The sequence below is a fragment of the Eubalaena glacialis genome, chromosome X (assembly GCF_028564815.1).
Source record: "Eubalaena glacialis isolate mEubGla1 chromosome X, mEubGla1.1.hap2.+ XY, whole genome shotgun sequence".
Lineage (NCBI taxonomy): Eukaryota > Metazoa > Chordata > Mammalia > Artiodactyla > Balaenidae > Eubalaena > Eubalaena glacialis.
In genome coordinates, this window is record NC_083736.1 from 7,560,588 (window position 1) to 7,567,993 (window position 7,406).

At 41.5% G+C, this 7,406-nt stretch overlaps 1 pseudogene; it reads left to right on the forward strand.

Moving 5' to 3' along the window:
* Positions 1-1,437: 1,437 nt before the first annotated feature.
* LOC133082347 (protein SET-like) lies at positions 1,438-2,814 on the forward strand (annotated as a pseudogene).
* The last annotated feature ends 4,592 nt before the right edge of the window (positions 2,815-7,406 follow it).

Below are 7,406 nucleotides of genomic sequence, written 5' to 3' on the forward strand. Positions count from 1 at the left end.
GCAAAGCCAGCTCTGTCACTTCAGGCATATGGCTGTGAGCAAGTGCCAGCCTCTCCAGCCTCAGCTTCCTCCTTTGTAGTTGGAGGAGAGCTGTTGTGAGAGCAATTGAGCTGATGTGTTAATGTGCTCAGAACCCGTGCCTGGATCAGAGGGGTGCCAATGGAAGCGTCCACACTTCTGCTGCCATCATTGTATTCTGGATCTGGAGGAAATGCCTTCCCTGCATCCAAACACATCTGTCGGAACCACCCAGCACACGACAGTTGCTCCTGATTGGCGGATTAGAAACGTTTCTGTTGTGCAGCAGGTTGGTGGGACCGGAAGATTAACCAATTGAGAGGGAGGGATTCTTTTTTTCTTTTAACAAATTTATTTATTTATTTTTGGCTGCGTTGGGTCTTCGTTGCTCCGCGCGGGCTTTCTCTAGTTGCGGCAAGCGGGGGCTACTCTTGGTTGCAGTGCACGGGCTTCTCATTGCAGTGGCTTCTCTTGTTGCGGGCTCTAGGCGTGCGGGTTTCAGTACTTGTGGCACGTGGGCTCTACAGCGCAGGCTCAGTAGTTGTGGTGCACGGGCTTAGTGGCTCTGCAGCATGTGGGATCTTCTCAGACCAGGGCTTGAACCCATGTTCCCTGCTTTGGCAGGTGTATTCTTTTTTTTTTTTTTTTTAATTATTTATTTTTGGCTGTGTTGGATCTTCGTTGCTGCGCACGGGCTTTCTCTAGTTCTGGCGAGCGGGGGCGACTCTTCATTGCGGTGTGCGGGCTTCTCATTGCGGTGGCTTCTCTTGTTGCGGAGCATGGGGTCTAGGTGCGCGGGCTTCAGTAGTCGTGGCTCGCAGACTCTAGAGCACAGGCTCAGTATTGTGGCGCACGGGCTTAGTTGCTCCGCGGCATGTGGGATCTTCCCGGACTAGGGCTCGAACCCGTGTCCCCTGCATTGGCAGGTGGATTCTTAACAACTGTGCAACCAGGGAAGCCCAACACAACTAGTTTGAACTTTGTTCTGTAAACAGTAGAGGACACCGTACAAATACAAAAACCATAAGGGAATACTATGGGAATACTATGAACAATTATATGCCAATAAATTCGACAACCTAACCTAGAAGAAATGGACAACTTTTTAGAAACATACAGCCCACCAAAACGGAATCAAAAAGAAATAGATAATTTGAACAGACCAATCACTAGAGATGAAATAGAATCTGTAGTTTAAAAACTCTCCCACAGGGCTTCCCTGGTGGTGCAGTGGTTAAGGATCCACCTGCCAATGCAGGGGACATGGGTTTGATCCCTGATCCGGGAAGATCCCACATGCTGCGGAGCAACTAAGACCGTGTGCCACAACTACTGAGCCTGCGCTCTAGAGCCCAAGAGCCACAACTACTGAGCCCATGTGCCACAACTACTGAAGCCTGTGTGTCTAGAACCCGAGCTCTGCAGTGAAGAGTAGCCCCTGCTCACCACAACTAGAGAAAGCCCGTGCACAGCAACAAAGACCCAGTGCAGAGTTCTCAGAGCTCCTGGTACGAGCTTCTTCCCTTGGGTGGATTCTTGGCTTTTCTCCCAGCATGGCCCCCAAACACCAGTTTTCACTTCCACCCCAAGCAAAGAAACCGAAGAAACCGAGACGGACTCCTGCCTCCAGGCCAGAGGAAACGTCTGCTTCTCCGAACTTGCCGAAGGAAGAATAAGAACAGCAAGAAGCAATTGAACATATTGATGAAGTACAAAATGAAATAGACAGACTTAACGAACAAGCCAGTGAGGAGATTTTGAAAGTAGAACAGAAATATAACAAACTCTGCCAACCATTTTTTCAGAAGAGGTCGGAATTGATCGCCAAAATCCCAAATTTTTGGGTAACAACATTTGTCAACCATCCACAAGTGTCTGCACTGCTTGGGGAGGAGGAGGAAGAGGTGCTGCATTATTTGACAAGAGTCGAAGTGACAGAATTTGAAGATATTAAATCAGGTTACAGAATAGATTTTTATTTTGATGAAAACCCTTACTTCGAAAATAAAGTTCTCTCCAAAGAATTTCATCTGAATGAGAGTGGTGATCCATCTTCAAAGTCCACTGAAATCAAATGGAAATCCGGAAAGGATTTGACAGAACGTTCAAGTCAAACGCAGAATAAAGCCAGCAGGAAGAGACAGCATGAGGAACCAGAAAGCTTCTTCACCTGGCTTACTGATCATTCTGATGCAGGTGCAGATGAGTTAGGAGAGGTCATCAAAGATGATATTTGGCCAAATCCATTACACTACTACCTGGTTCCGGACATGGATGATGAGGAAGGAGAAGGAGAAGAAGAAGAAGATGATGATGATGATGATGAAGAGGAAGAAGGACTGGAAGATATTGATGAAGAAGGGGATAAGGATGAAGGAAGATGAAGGAGAAGATGACTAATGGAACACTGATGGATTCCAACCTTCCTTTTTTAATTTTCTCCAGTCCCTGGGAGCAAGTTGCAGTCTTTTTATTTTATTTTTTCTCCTTCTCCTCTTGTGCTCAGTTGCCCTCTTTTTGAGGTCTCTTTTCTCCTTTATACCATGGCTCACAACTTATTTTGGGGGGAAATACCTTGAGCAGAATTCAGTGGGAAAAGAATCTCTACACCTTTCTGTTCCAGATTCATTTTTATCCCTTCCTGTCTCAACAAAAGCTTTATGGAATCAACACCACCATGCTCTGTGGGAAAAAAGAAAAACCTTCTGCTCCCTTAGCTCTACTGGAAGCTGGAGGGTGCTAGGCCCCTGTGTAGTAGTGCATAGAATTCTAGCTTTTTTCCTCCTTTTCTCTGTATATTGGGCTCAGAGATTGCACTGTGTCTCTATGTGAATATGGACAGTTAGCATTTACCAACATGTATCTGTCTACTTTCTCTTGTTTAAAAAAAGAAAAAAGAAACTTAAAAAAATGGGGTTATAGAAGGTCAGCAAAGGGTGGGTTTGAGATGTTTGGGTGGGTTAAGTGGGCATTTTGACAACATGGCTTCTCCTTTGGCATGTTGAATTGTGATGTTTAACGGACATCCTTGCAGTTTAAGATGACACTTTTAAAATAAAATTCTCTCCTAATGATGACTTGAGCCCTGCCACTCGATGGGAGAATCAGCAGAACCTGTAGGATCTTATTTGCAATTGACATTCTCTATTGTAATTTTGTTCCTGTTTATTGTTATATTTTTCTTTCTGTTTCACTGGAAAGGAAAGATGATGCTCAGTTTTAAACGTTAAAAGTGTACAAGTTGCTTTGTTACAATAAAACTAAATGTGTGCACACACACACACACACAAAAACAAAGACCCAGTGCAGCCAAAAATAAAATAAATAAAATAAATTTATTAAAAAAAAAAACTCCCCCACAAACAAAAGTCCAGGACCAGATGGCTTCATAGGCAAATTCTACCAAACATACAAAGAAGAACTTATACTGATCCTTCTCAAACTCTTCCAAAAAACTGAAGAGAAGGGAACACTCCCAAAGACATTCTATGAAGCCACCATCACCCTGATACCAAAACCAGACAAAGACACCACCAAAAAAGAAAATTACAGGCCAATATCTTTGATGAATATAGATGCAAAAATTCTCAACAAAATATAGCAAACTGGATCCAACAACACATAAAAAAGATCATACACCACAACCAAGTGGGATTCATCCCAAGTTCATAAGGATGGTTCAACATATGCAAATCAATCAATGTGATACACCACATAAACAAAAGTCAAAAACCACTTGATCATCTCAATAGATGCAGAAAAAACTTTTGACAAAATTCAACATCCATTCATGATAAACACTCTTACCAAAGTGGGTATAGAAGGAATATATCTCAACATAATAAAAGCTATTTATGACAAACCCAGAGCCCATATAATACTCAAAGGTGAAAAGTTGAAAGCCTTCCCGCTAAAATCTGGAATAAGACAAGGATACCCACTTCCACCTCTTCTATTCAACATAGTATTGGAAGTCCTAGCCACAGCAATCAGACAAGAAAAAGAAATAAAAGGTATCCAAATTGGAAGAGATAAAATCATCATTATATGCAGATGACATGACTCTATATATAGAAAACCCTAAAGACTCCACACAAAAACTACGAGAACTGATCAGTGAATTCAGAAACGTAGCAGGATACAAGATTAACATACAGAAATCGGTTGCATTTCTTTACACCAACAATGAAATATCAGAAAGGGAATGTAGAAAAACAATACCTTTCAAAATCACACCCTCAGGACTTCCCTGGTGGTCCAGTGGCTAAGACTCCACAATCCCAATGCAGGGGGCCCGGGTTCCATCCCTGGTCAGGGAACTAGATCTCACATGCCACAAGTAAGAGTTCGAATGCCGCAACTAAAGATCCCGCATGCCGCAACTAAAGATCCCGCGTGCCGCAACTAATGATCCCGCATGCTGCAACTAAAGATCCTGCACGCAGCAATGAAGATCCCGCACGTGGCAACTAAGACCCGGCGCAGCCAAATAAATAAATATTGAAAAAGTGCACCCCCAAAAATAAAATACTTAGGAATAAATCTGACCAAGGAGGTGCAAGACTTGTATGCTGAGAACTATAAAACGTTAAAGGAAACTGAAGATGATTCAAAGAAATGGAAAGATATCCCATGCTCTTGGATTGGAAGAATTTATATTGTTAAAATGACTATACTACCCAAAGCAATCTACAGATTTAATGCAATCCCTATCAAATGACCCATGACATTTTTCACAGAACTAGAACAAATAATCCTAAAATTGATATGGAACCATAAAACACCCAGAATTGCCAAAGCAATCCTGAAGAAACAGAACAAAGCAACAGGCATAACTCTCCCAGACTTAACACAATACTACAAAGCTATAGTAATCAAAACAGCATGGTATTGGCACAAAAACAGACATATGGATCAATGGAACAGAACAGAGAGTGCAGAAATTAACCCACACACCTATAGTCAATTTTTGACAAAAAAGGCAAGAATATACAAAGGGAAAAAGCCTCTTCAGCAAGTGGTGCTGGGAAAGTTGGACAGCTGCATGTAAATCAATGAATTTAAAACACACCCTCTCACCATACACAAAAATAAACTCAAAATGGCTTAAAGACTTAAACGTAAGACATGACACCATAAAACTCCTAGAAGAGAACACAGGCAAAACATTCTCTGACATAAATTGTACCAATGTTTTCTTAGGTCAGTCTCCCAAGGCAATAGGAATAAAAGCAAAAATAAACAAATGGGACCTAATCAAACATACAAGCTTTTGCACAGCAAAGGAAACCATTAATAAAATGAAAAGACGACCTACAAAATGGGAGAAAATATTTGCAAACAATGCAACCGAGAAAGGCTTGATTTCCAAAATATATAAACAGCTCACACAACTCAACAACAAAAAAATAAATGAACCAATCAAAACAGGGGCAGAAGATCTAAAATGACATTTCTTCAAGGAAGAAATACAAATAGCTAATAGGCACATGAAAAGATGCTCAAAATCACTAATTATTAGAGAAATGAACATCAAAGCTACAGTAAGGTACCATCTCACACTGGTCAGAATGGCCATCATGAAAAACTCTACAAATAACAAATGCTGGAGAGGATGTGGAGAAAAGGGAACCCTCTTACACTGTTGGTGGGAATATAAATTGGTACAGCCACTTTGGAGAACAGTATGGAGGTTCCTTAAAAAATTAAAAATTGAATTACCATATGATCCAGCAATCCCACTCCAGGGCATATACCCAGACAAAACTCTAATCTAAAGAGATACATGCACCCCTATGTTCATAGCAGCACTATTCACAATACCCAAGACAGGGAAACAACCTAAGTGTCCACTGACAGACGAATGGATAAAGAAGATGTGGTACATGTATACAATGGACTAGTACTCAGCCAGAAAAAAGAACAAAATAATGCCATTTGCAGCAACATGGATGCAACTAGAGATTATCATACTAAGTGAAATAAGTCAGAAAGAGAAAGACAAATACCATATGATATCACTTATATGTGGAATCTAAAATATGACACAAATGAACATACCTCTGAAACAGAAACAGACTCATGGACATAGAGAACAGACTTGTGGTTGCCAAGGGGGAGGAGGTTGGGGGAGGGATGGAATGGGAGGTTGGGGTTAACAGATGTAAACTATTAAACATGGAATGGATAAACAAGGCCCTACTGTATAGCACAGGGAACTATATCCAGTATCCTATGATAAACCATAACGGAAAAGAATATAAAAAAAGAATGTATATATATGTATAACTGAATCACTTTGCTATACGGCAGAAATTAACACATTGTAAACCAACTATACGTCAATAAAAAAAATAAAATGACCGAGAGAAAAAAAAACTATTGCTGTATTTTACTCTGTGTAAAGTTTACATTCAAAGAAAAGCACTGTAAACAAATACGGCGCAATAGTTAATGCCATGCTTGCTGAAATACTTAAGGTGACATGTACAGATGTCTGCAATTTACCACAAAATGCATCAAGGAATAAGATGGATTGGGGCTTTCCTGGTGGCGCAGTGGTTAAGAATCCGCCTGCCAACGCAGAGGACACGGGTTCGAGCCCTGATCCGGGAAGATCCCACATGCCGCGGAGCAACAAAGCCCGTGCAGCACAACTACTGAGCCAGCACACCACAACTACTGAAGCCCGTGTGCCTAGAGCCCGTGCTTCGTAACAAGAGAAGCCACTGCAATAAGAAGCCCACACACCACAGCGAAGAGTAGCCCCCGCTCACCGCAACTAGAGTAAGCCCGTGCTCAGCAACAAAGGCCCAACACAGCCAAAAATAAATAAAATAAAATAAATAAATTTTTAAAAAGAATAATGAAAACCAAAATGCATATGAAGTATAATTCCAACTTTAAAAATATGAGCTGAAGTATTTACAATAGGCAGGACATTGAAGCAACCTAAGTGTCCATCGACAGATGAATGGATAAAGAAGATGTGGCACATATATACAATGGAATATTACTCAGCCATAAAAAGAAACGAAATTGAGTTATTTGTAGTGAGGTGGATGGACCTAGAGACTGTCATACAGAGTGAAGTAAGTCAGAAAGACAAAAACAAATACCATATGCTAACACATATATATGGAATCTAAAAAAAAAAAAAACGGTTCTCACGAACCTCGGAGCAGGACAGGAATAAAGACGCAGACGTAGAGAATGGACTTGAGGACACAGGGAGGGGGAAGGGTAAGCTGGGACGAAGTGAGAGAGTGGCACTGACATATATACACTACCCAATGTCAAATAGAGAGCTAGTGGGAAGCAGCCGCATAGCACAGGGAGGTCAGCTCGGTGCTTTGTGACCACCTAGAGGGGTGGGATAGGGAGGGTGG